General features: G+C 38.0%; 1 long non-coding RNA gene across 3 annotated transcripts in view; it reads right to left on the bottom strand.

Annotated features, from left to right (window-relative positions):
- LOC121419857 overlaps nucleotides 1–14,422 on the bottom strand; it is a 53,864-nt gene that overhangs the window by 18,866 nt on the left and 20,576 nt on the right. For all 3 annotated transcript variants that reach the window (XR_005970640.1, XR_005970641.1, XR_005970642.1), the window contains exon 2: nucleotides 10,779–11,369. This is a non-coding gene — a long non-coding RNA (uncharacterized LOC121419857). The remainder of the gene's footprint in view (nucleotides 1–10,778; nucleotides 11,370–14,422) is intronic.

The raw sequence follows: 14,422 nt of genomic DNA, 5'->3' as shown, positions 1-14,422 counted from the left end.
TCCAATGCATTAAGCATTCTAGCCTTTCAACAATGCACCATAGTAGTCTCTATTCTCAGACTCGTTACACCAGACACCCTGCATCTATCAATAAAATGCTCTGCATAATTTATACACTAGCTTCAATACAGGGACGCACACTGGACAACTCGGGTTAAGAGTGGTTGGAAGGCAAGACTAGTCTACCTATTTGCAAAGGAGTATCTTACAGCGCTTGTCTACAAATCCAGACTCGTGTGATTGGTTCATCTGGGCTAGGCTAGACATGTACACGTAAATGTACATGTACAAACATGCACAGAAAACATACATACATAAGAGAACAAAAACAAACAAAAATATTTTACAACAGAAATGTCTTGGCGAAATTGGATTAATGGACGTTAATAATACCATTGAAATAAATTGCTGCAGGCCTAAGACGTTGTGTGTTGTCATCATAAAAAATTATTTTTCCCTCTTTTTCATAAATGAATTATTTACTATCTACATGTAATATAAATCTGAACGTGTAAAATCCTAATGAATGAATCGACAATTAATGAAAACTTATCGGTGAAAATGCAGACATTGATGGAGAGAATTTTCACGAGTCTCTGCAATAATAAAATAAAATGAAACATCGCTAATAAAGACAGGATTAAAAAGAATCATAACAGTCCAAGGACTCATCAACGCCCCTTCCCAATACCCTTGGAAATTTTTGTGTGCTTTTTAATTTTTTCCCCCATTTGTACTGTAATTATTATTAAATAGCAAAGGAACCCTACCTACATGTATGTAAATATTGATATCTCAGGCCCATAATGTTCATTGCCTTATACCCTTATTACACAGGCTAAAATTTCCTTAACCCCGTACTATAGGTGGGGCTAAATGGCAATTTAGCCCCACCTATAGTACGGGGTTAAGCTTAGCCCACTTTCTTTTTACACAGCATTTTTGCAAAGTGGGCTAACCCCACCTATAGTACGGGATTATTTGGCCCTGCAAAAAAGCAGGGTTATCCCACCAATTGCGGTGCTAAGAGCAATAGTACGGGGTTAAGATCGCATGTGTAAAACGAAAGTGGGCTAAGCTTAACCCCGTACTATAGGTGGGGCTAAATGGCAATTTGGCCCCACCTATAGTACGGGGTTAAGGAAATTGTAGCGTGTGTAAAAAGTGTACGAGTGAAGTACTTGTACTACGAATGATCGACAAAACCACTAGTCCGGGGTTAGCGAGTTTCGTGTGTAAAAAGCAAGCATTCCTTATCCGGGGTTAGCAATATCAATTTGACATGTGTGAAAAGGAAAAAAAATAGTACGGGGTTAAGGATAGTACGGGGTTAGCGATAGTCCGGGTTAAGAAAATCCTGTGTAAAAAGGGCATTAATAACACATCACAGGGCTCTACACTCATATTTTTTTATCTACTGGTCTAACCTGCTCACGTCAGACCAGTTAGATACCGGTACCCATTTTTCACTGGTCTGCACCTAAAACATACTGGTCCCTGAAAAAAAAAATCAGTTTGTTTTTTTGTCTTTTATTGCTTTATTGCCCCCCCCCAAAAAAAACCATACAAATAAACAGTACACACACAATACATAATATGACAGCCACAAATTTTAGAGAGACATCTTGCGCCAGAGCCACTTTCATAATTTGCAAAAATACAAGAATATATTACTTGTGTCAGTTTGATATATTTTCTACTGATCATGGCACACCAGTAAATCTGGCTATCTCTGAAAGGTTACTGGTTCAACAGCAATTTTTACTGGTCTGGGACTGTCGAACCAGTGCCAGTGTTGCTCGCTGCATATCATATAATTTGCTTCCATACTCTACAGATTTAGTTATTATAAATGCATGTGAACTGAATCCCACAAATGAAAAAAAAATTAAATACCTCACACCACTGGTGCAATATCACTCGAAAAAATACATTTTCAATGTTCATTTCATGAAATAAGCTGCAATAAAAAAAATCCACTATTACTTGAGCACATTCATTAAAGGTGATTAACTGCTTTTAATCGTCTCTTATATCACATTTTTAAACTTGAGAATGTAAAATCGTTCTTAATTATTCAAGGATCATTGTCGAAATACTTCACATCTAAAATGGGGCTTTACTTTTCACATAAATACACTTTTGTTAATATGTAGATTAGTTTCAAACAGGAAATACAAATATAGGAAACAAAATGGTTTTAATACAAGCTTTCAAATAAATAGCAGCTGAAGAAAAAGTTAGGTCTGAGGCCCTAGACTAGGGAAGGCCAGACATAATTCCAGGGTATTATGTTTGACCTTTCCACAGCCTTGCCCTGGTTTTGACACTGACCATCCACTCCACTGGACTGGTCAGTCAGTCTTATTTTCCAGACTCATTGGTCATCCAGCTCTGACCATAATCAAAAGGCTGTACAGCTTGTCTATATTTGGGAGTCCTCTTGGGAGGCAGGAGCTATATGAGATGGGAAGGGTTTTGCAAATTGACCAATGGTCACTTATTGGTCATTTATCCTCTTGTCTGCTTAAAAAACTTTATTTCTAACCCTCTAAATCAGTGTCTTTTGCTCTGAAATGCGGAGGGAGTGACTTGGACAATGAGGAATTAATTGTTCTTTATTTCAGTTGGTGTAAAGTGACCATTTGAAACAGTGAACTGGTCAGTTTGTCATTTTGCCCTGGCCTATTTTAAAGTCGTATCGTTTTCATTTTCTATATTAATGAAAATTCTATGTTCATCTGTGTTCTATTTCTTGGGTGACATGTAGATTTCATAGTGTAGGATGGTTATTTTGTCATTTTGCTATTTTGTTTATTTCCTATGACTTGTGTTTTCTTCAGGTGTTTTACATTTCTGTTCCGTCTAGACTTGAGTTCATTTGCATTTCTTTTCAGTACTGCCCTTGCAGTCTGAACTTAGGTTATTTGAGTTTAATGATATTCAGTTGTCATTCATTCATTCTACTCTGAATGCCTTTCCTGTTTCTCTTTTGTCATCTTCATTCCTTCTCTATTCTCTTTTCAGGTGTTCCACTCATTCCATCCCTCACCTGACTCCTTAGTTTCTACTTCCATTATTACATAATCACCAGACATCTTTGTCATCTCATCTCATTCCTTATTGGTTTATCTTATGAATTGGGTTCTTACATTTTAGTTCGATCCTTCCATTTTCTTTAGTTTGATTGGTTGTTATTTCTAATTTAAATATTTATGTAAATTATAGAATGATTTGATTTTAGCTGAGGCAAAGCAGCCCAGATATTAAACAGTGCACTACCAGACTTCATCGGTTTAAGTTCTCTTCATTTGCGTCTTAGTTTCACTATTTCCCCTTCAGTTTGATAGAGTTTGCTGACTTAGAACTTTATTTTCAACTCCAAACATAATTTCTCAAACTTACAATATATATAGTGAAAAAATCAGAAAAAAATTAGTTTCCATAAAGAATGCTGAATGCATAAGCTTTGCAACTAATGCTAAACTCTGCAAGTAACAGGTTCATAAATATCTTCCAATGCTGTCCCATTTATTGGAACTTGTTTTGATTTTCACTATATTATTAACAATTCAAACATTGGGGGCTTGAATAATTGCATTTTCTGTGAAGTTCAGCCAAATATGAGTTCATCCTGAATTCTTTTTTTTTCCATATTATTCCCAAGTATAATGGAAAGTTTGGGACAACATTCAAGAAAGATGATTTGGGTGGACCCCCACCTCATCCCCACTCAATTCTTCGAAATCTAAATCGCATTCTCTTTCTCTCTTCCTCTGTGCATATCTCCCCCCCCCCCCTGTCCCTAAAATCTCTACAACTGCCTTTTCTCTTTCCTGCCCTCTCCCTGTCTGTAGGTGGTTTCAGACCGCCTCGAAGTTCGTCAGTTCCATGTATTCTCTGATCAGGAAATTTACCCCGATCATAAAATACCAGGTATTTTGGTAATGTGAAAGCAAACTACGCGTAATTTCCCCGAAAGAAAATACCCACTAAATGTAGTAGGTACTTGGCAAAATTACGAGAACTTCCGCAGGGATTTTCCCAAGTTCGCAGGTATTTTGGCAATGTGAAAGCAATTTACGGGAACTTTAAACCCAGCGTGTCGTTGGGCACGGGAGCCGTGGGTGGCTGCTGGGCTAGTGATTTTGAATCTCGCGCCTTGCCTGCTAATCAGACCATACTGCGCATGTTTGTAACTTCAGTAACCTATCCCGAAAGGTATGTTTCGGGGCGGTGTGAATGCAGGAATAATTAATGGGTGTTTTTTAGCTGAAAAAAAGTTCTCGTAATTTGACGGGGATTCTTATGATCAAGGCGGTTTGAAACCACCTATTGTCCCCCCTCCCCAGTTCATCCTCCACTTCCCCAAGATCTCTTTGACCAAGATTTTCATGTAAGGTCACAGAACATGGCCGAAAGCCAATGCAGGGGTGCTTTCCTATGTCCCCTTCAATTATCTACCAAGAGAGACACATGACAAGTATATCACTGCTGTGCCATTCTGATTGGATGTAACACTGTTCAAGTAGGTGACAGGATCTGTCCAACTCCTATCGCTTTCCCATCTAAGTCAATTAGGCGGCACCAATCATCTTAAGGCAGGCAATATTGATCTCTCAGCCACAGTGATCTTTCGGCCGCCAAATTTATACCAGCCTAGAGATCTTTAGGGCCGGCCATAACCATCTTCCAGTTGGCCATAATCATCTTTAGGCTACATGTGGCTGAAAGTCATCTTTGTGCCAGTTAAAATCATTGAACCGTCCCAAAATGATCGAGGCCAGTCATGAGGATCGTAAGGATGACTGTAGTGATCTTTAGGCGAAACAGTAGTAGGGACACCGACGGTGATTTTCTGCGATCGTGGAAATGGACTGAATTCACGGAAAGGGCCTTTTGAAACGGAAAGTGGCATTTCACACGGAAAATAACGTAAAACATATTTTTCCTCAAAAAACAGAATTACTCCAAAATCTCAACAAAATATGGATACTAAATGGCCATAAAACCCCAGAAAACACAATCTCACTTCGCTACAATCATGACAATTCACACATCGTGACTGCACTCGACTTCATCACACTAGATCGTACCCCTTGCCCGTACCCGGCCACGCAGCGGGCTGGGCTTATTGAAAACAACATTCACATGCACACAGCCTTTGAACAACACGGTCGTGTGTTGATGCCTTCTACATTCGAAGATAAATACAGCACGTTATCGAGGTCTGGAAATCCAAAATGGTGGATACGTGAAAATCGTTGACTGATGAAAACGATGTCCAAAAACACCCCAAATTATCGATGAAATTTCATTTAACTGTAAAATAATGCAAATATTATAATGTGAAAAGTGAGGATGTATTCATGTTAAAAGTGTTTGTCAAAATATTTTGTGTACCTGCATAGATCTGATTAGAACGAATTCTGTTGCGTTGTTGGTACAGTGGCAATTTTGACCAGCGCGAGTGTTGTGATGTTGCTATTCAATGGGTGAACATTGTCACTTTTTGCCGCTACACAAAGTCTATGGGGAAACGGAATTTCCGTTTTCTGACATGCTGAAGCAGAATTTAGGATTTTCTGAAACGGAAAAGACAATTTTTTAAACAGAAAATCACTGTCCCTACCGTAGTAGTATTCACCCCAGTTAGCTAAAAAAAAAAAGATCTTCAGGTCAACTATGATCTTTCAGCCAGCCATTAAATCTTTAGGCAAACCATAATGACCTCTAGGCTGACAGGCCAGCAACAATGACCTCTAATATTATGCTTTTCACACTGCACTTCTTTTCCTTAACCCTGAGAAATTGGTGGGATAAGGGGGAGGGTTAGCCCCACCGATTTCCCGGGGTCAAGCTTAGCCCACTTCGTTTTCACACTACGTTTTAGCAAAGTGGGCTAGCACGGTAAATAGTAAGTTACTAGTATGCTTTTCAAATTGCATTTCCTTAGCCCCATGCTATCCTTAATCCCAGACTATCCTTAACCCCATACTATCTTTTTTTGGATTCACACTGTCTTTCTTAACCCCATACTATTAATAGCAGGGTTAACGCCTTAACCCCAGACTATCCCACAGCTCATGAATATTGATGATTTTACCATACAGAGCATGATTAACATGCAATTTCGACTTCTGTGATTGGCTATTGCTTAGCCCCACTTTTCCTTAGCCCAGTTTCGTTTCACACTGCATCTCAATTAGCCGGCTAACCCTGCTTTTTTGCTGGGCCGGATAGTACCGTACTATTTACCGTGCTAGCCCACTTTGCCAGAACATAGTGTGAAAATGAAGTGGGCTAAGCTTAACCCCGGGAAATTGGTGGGGCTAAGACCCCCTCCCCCCTTTAGCCCTACCAATTTCCTGGAGTTAAGGGAAAAAAGTGCAGTGTGAAAAGCATATATCTGGCCCTGCAAAAAAGTAGGGTTAGCCTGCTTATTGTGGGTTTAGTGCAGCACAATGTGGGTAAATTTCTTGCTGAAGGAAAACCTGCCACGGCTTGGAATCGAACCAACGTCCTTCAGGTTGAAAGACAACAGTCTTAACCACTAGACCAAGACGCCCCCACATATTTCGGGGCAAAATCCAGCAAGCCCCCATGTAATTTTTCCCTGGGAAGTTAGGCCCTATGCTCCTTGTATATACTCAATATCAATGAAACAAACCCAAAACCCAAACAAAGCAGGCCTGAAACAAAGCGCTGCATACATTGTACATGTACATGTATGTGGCAACAAAGTGAACTTTTCTCACAATATATAAAAATATTAATTTGCCATGAGAAAAAAAATTCAAGTCATTTTGTTAGTATCACTTCCTTTTTATGTGTAAGAATACTTTCTAAACTACCACCAATTTGAGACATTCACATTGGTCTTTTGAAACTACCGTATTCATGATAACCATTCAAAAAATAAACAATGTAAATTGTTTTTTCTAATCTAACAAGGAAATTGTAAAAAGCCATTACATTACACCATAAGTCAATAGCAGAATGATATCATTTTCATAAAAATAATATTCCTGTTAATCAGTGACACAGACTTTCAGATATTTTCAGGCATCATGATGAAATTTTTCCTTAATCTAGAACTGTTACCCAATAACCTGGAAGGAGAATGAAACATTTAGGACAAGATAGCTTGTGTGAAAACAGAAAAATCAAAGAAACAGATCAACGAAAGTTTGAGAAGAATCAGACAAATAATGAGAAAGTTATGAGCAATTGAATATTGCGATCACTCATGCTATGGAGATCCTCACATTGTCAATGCGACAAAGATGTGTGATGTCACTTGTGAACAACTCTCCCTATTAGCATTACATTAGTACATATTACGCTTAAATTGCCTCTTTTTTCACATCTATCAGTAGGTCATGTATTCTTTCTATAGGAGAGCATGTAATACAGATTTTTAAAGAATACATCATGGATAAAGAGTTTGTATCACCATAAGAAAATGCAAAAAGAGACATTTTGGGGGTATTTTATAGTCCATCAAAGGTAAAGTTGTTCACATGTGACATCACACATCCTTGTCACATTGCCAATGTGAGGATCTCCATAGCATTAGTGATTGCAATATTCAAACTCATAACTTTCTAATTGTTTGTCAGATTTTTCTCAAACTTTTGTTGATCTGTTCTTTAATTTTTCTGTTTAGACAAAATCCTACTTATTCCTAAGGTTTCATTCCCCTTTAAAATGATTGCATGCATGTGTGCAATGGGGGGGGGGCAACCTTTTCTTTTCATCAAAATGTCTTTAAACCCCTTTTACACAGGCTAAAATTTCCTTAACCCCATACTATAGGTGGGGCTAAATTGCCATTTAGCCCCACCTATAGTACGGGGTTAAGCTTAGCCCACTTTCTTTTTACACAGCATTTTTGCAAAGTGGGCTAACCCCACCTTTAGTACGGGATTATTTGGCCCTGCAAAAAAGCAGGGTTATCCCAGCAATTGCGGTGCTAAGAGCGATAGTACGGGGTTAAGATCGCTAGTGTAAAACGAAAGTGGGCTAAGCTTAACCCGTACTATAGGTGGTGCTAAATGGCAATTTAGCCCCACCTATAGTACGGGGTTAAGGAAATTTTAGCGTGTGTAAAATGTGTACGAGTGAAGTACTTGTACTACGAATGATCGACAAAAACCACTAGTCCGGGGTTAGCGAGTTTCGTGTGTGAAAAGCAAGCATTCCTTATCCGGGGTTAGCAATAACAATTTGGCATGTGTGAAAAGGAAAAAAATAGTACGGGGTTAAGGATAGTACGGGGTTAGCGATAGTCCGGGGCTAAGAAAATCCTGTGTAAAAAGGGTATTACACATGTACATGTACATAAAAAGTTATGGTCCCCCTGATAAATTTGTTCTTTCCCATGTCAAACTCATAGATTTTTGGTTAAAGAAGTGATCATTTCCTTAATCATGCAGATTTCAGAACACTTCCTGAAATTTAGGCCCAAAATGTTGCAGAGAAACCCTGAGCTCCTCCGACAGCATTTTTCATAAGCATGTGCTTTATACATCCAACTATTGTTAACGTAATAGGATAGACACCTGCAACTGGCAGCGTGTTGATCAAAGCCTTTTGTTTTTCGTCTGCCCTTGTACTTTATATCTGTTCATGATAATTAATTGCCCATTCATCATCACTTGGCTCCGGTGATTATATTAAAAGAGGAAGACAATGATGAGGAGAACACAAACTTGTCTACCGTCTGTTGCCAATTTAGGGATCTTAAATAGCCCCGACAATGTGCAGTGGGACAGGGTAAAAATAAAACAATTACTGCTAACCCGACGTTACGATTTTTTGGAGTACTTGTCGGGTCATGTGATTCAACACTTAAAATATTATCAATGCCAAAAAGGCCCTGGAATCGTCTGAAAATATTTCAATATGGTAAGTTCTTCCTCTTCATTTAAAGGACAAGTCCACCCTAACAAAAACTTGATTTGAATAAAAAGGGAAAAAAATTCAACAAGCGTAACACTGAAAATTTCATCGAAATCGGATGTAAAATAATAAAGTTATGACATTCTAAAGTTTCGCTTCATTTCCCAAAAAAGTTATATGCACATCTCGATCGGTATGCAAATGAGGGAACTGATGACATCACTCACTCACAATTTCTTTTGTATTTTATTATATGAAATATATTGATTTTCTCGTCATTGTCATGTGAAATGAAGCTTCATTCCTCCCTGAACACGTGGGATTTCATTATTTCAATATTTTGTACTTCAGGCAAGGAGGTCCTAATCATCAAATTCGTAAAAATTGAAATATTGTATAATTTAAACAATAAAAAAACAAAAGAAATAGTGAGTGACATCATCGACTCTCTCATTTGGATGTAACTGGCTTGTTCATAAAACTATTTTGGTGAAAATAAGCGAAACTTTGAAAATGTCACAACTTTCTTATTTTACATCCGATTTCGATGAAATTTTCAGCATTGTGCTTATCTGATTTTTCTCTATTGATTCAAATCAACATTTTTCTGAGGTGGACTTGACCTTTAAGCACAGATCTACATTTCATTTTGACAAGGTGGCTTTTCTAATGTGTATTTGAAGTACTGTCTATGAATTATAATTATCAATGTTCATACATGTTGTTCATCTGTTAATGTCAGTTACATTATCAAATGTAAATATAAATGATTTTTTAAAATATTTTTCTGCTTGAAATAAATAAACACAATTTTTCATTAAAACACTTGTAAAATGTTTATAAAAAAAAAGACAAATAGTTTTACAAAACAGTGCCGACACTCACAAACACCATGGTAAAACACTGTACAAGAAAACAAAGAGGAAATCAAATAGACAACATGTATACAGCACAGTGTAAACACATTCGAATAGTCATGCATGACATGTAATTTATACTACTGATGATAAAATATTACTTTCGGTTTAACACTTAACTTTAACCATTCAATATTCTGGTCTACATACTGTGCGGATGCATGGGGCCAGGGATGGGGGGGGGTGGTGACTGAGAATTAATGAGCAAGATTTTGCTCATTTCTATCTAATAAATAAAAATATGTGTTGGGAATATGGAAAAGTGGAAGGAAAGTTTTCCTGTGTGTACGTTAGAGACGGCAAGCCCTCAGAGGTAGCTACAGCTACACACCTTGATGAAAAGCAAGTGAACATTACCAAAAGATGTCAATTGGCATGGATATGTGTTCATCTGCCTATTCAACACAATGGCCTATACATGTATATGAAACCACATGGTGTATCGATACATTCATTGCACTATGCTATACCAATAAATCACATCTCTCACAATATAACCATGAAACAGAACATCAACTGATTTTCCATCTATCTCTGCAGTCGACCCCTCTGCAGTTCGCACAGCTACACATTCAATATCGCCCATTCGGATCGAGGAAAAACAAAATGGCGGCCATAAGGCACTCTGAGTAGCCTGGCGGCAAAAGGTTTGCGGGCAAGAGTCATGTGGGGAAACAGGCCCCGAGACCATGGGTTCGTTCGCTCTCAGGCAACGTGGCTGGGTTTAATACATACCTATGATGAATATAAAAGGTGGATGCCCTTTACAACACAACCAGTGAGTATTTCAAACGATCGTAAAGTCAGAATTTATTTGCAGCACATTGAAGGGGTGAACAATGGTTTTAGCAATCCAGCACCACATCACCTCCCCAAGCTTTCAAATTCCTCTCACACATTGGCCCCATTCATGTGCCATGCCATGCGTCTTCTTTCTGTTTTTTTACACTGACTTACCTCAAAGCGAACTTTGACCCTTCACGTCCTCATAGTAAATGGGAGCGGGGCTAGTCATGTGACCCGTTTGAGAGGCCCAGGGTTACCCTAAATGTACAGCTCATACAGGCTGCTTGCTGTCGTCTAGATTCTCTTCGTGTGTTCCACGGCACATGGTGTGATTGTGACTGTTCTGAAAAGTCGGCGTGCGATGGCATTGACAAGTTCGTTTCCTTGACCGACGCCTCGGTCCCGAGCACCGGCGACCTCTAAAAAAACTCCTCGTCGCTTTCCCATCGTCCTCCATTTAGCCTCCCTCTGATAAAAGCACCCCTCAGACGTTTTTTACGAGGAAATGCAGACGCATTAGTTCCCAGACACATTGTCAAAAGCCAGACCGCCATTCCAACCACACATGATCATCCCAAAGCATTCTGGGATTGTTATGTATTCATGAGATGGCAGGCGACGAGCGCACTGATTTTACGAGGTGTAGTCTGCGATTCGGTTCAGCTTCTCCATGGAAGTTTTCGGACGATTTCTGTGCGTGTCTTCGGTTGCGTTTTAAGGGCGGTCCTTGACTCTTTGACGAACAAGCTTCCACGTCAACACCTGTAAATATGGCGAGAAAGAAAAGATACATAAATTAGCTGAATGCCGCATCAGTACGGCAAAAACAAATTACAATCGATTAATAATCAGCAAAATACAATTTTCACGTTTGCGGGGAAAAATTTTGCTTACCATATTTGATTAGCATTTTCATATAAAGAGAAAAGCATTCTACTATTAACTTCTGTACAGTATGCGCATTCCTGCAGGTAAGTGAAAATCCCCAACACAAGTCTCTAAGAACAGTCTCGAGAAATGTTAAGCAAATTGCTATGTGCTTCCAAAGAATTTGTTTTTATTTTGGAATTTCAAAAACAGTGTTTCCTTTCGATCTCTCCTGACCTGCGTTGAACTGAACAAGGACCAACCCCCCCCCCCTCATCACAACAAAACACCACTCTCAATTATCAAGAATATCCCTTTTTCCCCAAAAATTATTCTAAAAATCCAATATCAAACAACAATCGGGAAAGAGAAAGAGCTCTTGCACTTATTTCTCTATACAAGAAGTTCCCTTGTCAATTACATGTACATGTACCCCCTTCACTTCAAAGGGCATCCATCTAAAAAAAAATAAAAATTCTGGCAAAAATGGAATGTACATGTATGCACTTAATAACTTTAATTTTCAACGCAGCTTACAATGCATATTTCCCATGAAGTGAAGCAGGAAGGAGAATTGTGGAGAACAGATTCTCAATTTTTTCTATTCTTGCATAAATCAATGGTTAACAAAAAAGTTACAAAATAACAATAGGGCCCGATCAGTACAAAATATTCTATATGTAGTTCAAACATACATGCAGCCATTACAGATGTTTTTCTTCATGTTTGTATAACTTCCCTTTAATTAATATTCAGTATCATGCATCCATGTACATGTAAAAGATAAAAATTACAAAGGACGAAATGCTAACCATGTAAAGTTATTAAACAAAAGCACCACGAAGTCCCAATTCACTGCATTGATAAAGCTTTAATGTTGCAGATTTAGGCCGCAAGTTCTGAAAAGCAGCACCATGAAATTTAAACTTTGGCTTGCCATATACTCACACTGCCCAACAAAACAAGGGGGTATGGTTAAATTCAACAGTAAAGATGAGCATTATATGTATTATGACAAGTGGTAGATAAAATGCTTGTGGGACTCTTTAAAACTTTTGTAAATAATCTAAAATAATAATATACAATTACTGTAAAACACTACGGAACAAAAATTGATCCAAAAGTATGTGAATTCTAACCTGTCGACCTCCATTTAGGCCATCAGAGGGAAGCACAAAAGGTCGCCACTAGGGACAGATAGCCTTTATATACAGGTTCTTTTAACATATTCCTTTTAAATGGGAGACTATTATGATTGTGACAAGACACATGCTTCAACATTTGCTCCAGTCTCAATATTTGTTTGTTTCATTTATCACCATGCATTGAAAGAAATATATTGACAGAATATAATGTTACATTGGTAATAATAATACACAGTAGGAACTTAAAGCATAAACAAAAAAAATGTTTGAAGTGCAGAGTCCTTTAAATAACATCGTGCGTAAGTTACTCGTTGAAGTAAAACATGGCTCGAAATAAGCATTCATAAAACCAGAACAAAATATCTCAGAGGGCACAGGGTTACTTTAATAGAGGGAGGAGTGTTATAAGAGTTTTTGGTTCAGAATAATGAAAAGATAAGGATTAGGGTTTATTTACTTTTGAAGGTTAGGCATGCAAGTTTTCCATCAGAGCAATTGTCGCCGGAGCATATGTCATGGAACCATTTTGATGGCCACTAAAGAGAGGTGTTCACTATAGACAGATGGCTGATTTTTGTATAGAGTGAAGCTAAACGCATCAGTATTGTAGTGCCTTAAGGCCTACTTTTTCAATTCCTTGGCCTTGGCCTTGAGGCTTTGGGCCCGACTACAAACACTGGAATGCTCACACATGCCCAGGCTACAGTAATAAGCTAGAGCTAGTTTCTTTCATAGCGCCACCTTGTGACAATGGAGTGTACGCTTGTTCACAAGGACATACATTATATGATATACCAGACTCCTGTGAAGAAATACTGCACCATAATCATTGAAAATCTTGCTCCATGCTACATGTTTGTGATCTACTGTGTGCATGTAACTTCCATAGTTTCATTTCATGGCTTTGAAGTTTGAAAGTCAAAACTTCAAATTTAAATGTGGAGCGCTTAAAGTGATTGGTTAACATTGGTTTGACTTTCAAAAAATCTGAGCTAGAAGGTTACACTTGTCACCTGTGTCTGTGATATGTTACAAAAATGAAGCCCAGAAAAAATTGCGTTCGAAAATCATTATTTAGTGCTTCAAAAATTGAAATATAACGTGACCGGAAACACCATCTATATTTCATCCCATACACTTATGTGTACTATGTCTATAAGACGCCTATTTACAAAATCGAGGTTTGCCTTGTAGTTTTAGCTTTTCATTCTCAATAATGGTTGTTTTCAGGGTTTATTAGTTCTAATACATGCACTTGTATTTTTTAAATCGGCTCGGGCTGCTCACTAAGTTAAAGAATACCTTTAATGTGAAAGTGGAGCATTGTTCCGACACTTGATTCTGTGAAACAGAGGTTCGTAAAGAATGTAAAGATTAAGAATCGTAATCGTAATTTTTCCTTTTCCCTGGTCACCCAACATAATGTAGGCCTATATATTTACTGCTACCAACTTTCCTTTTGAAAAAACAAAATATTAACAATTACATGACATATAATAACTGATTTGATAATGACCTGGTTTGTGATTAAAAAAAATGAATAAAATGAATTCAATATTTGAAAAGCAGGTGCCCCACCAACTTTTGTTGTAGGCCTAAATGTTGTATGTGTAAAGTAATTTTAACTCTCATTCTGAGAGCTACAACAAATCAATCATGATGGACATACCGATTATCTTCTACATACATGTAGGTATCCTTCTAAAGTCTAATTCGTACCAGCAAAATAGATGGTCATGCCCCTCTCCCCCCCCCCCCCTCCATAAAATCTTGAACCTGCTTTAATTGTTCTCAACTGGAGTG

This window comes from Lytechinus variegatus, chromosome 8 (genome assembly GCF_018143015.1).
Source record: "Lytechinus variegatus isolate NC3 chromosome 8, Lvar_3.0, whole genome shotgun sequence".
Lineage (NCBI taxonomy): Eukaryota > Metazoa > Echinodermata > Echinoidea > Temnopleuroida > Toxopneustidae > Lytechinus > Lytechinus variegatus.
This window is presented reverse-complemented; position numbering and strand designations above follow the sequence as displayed.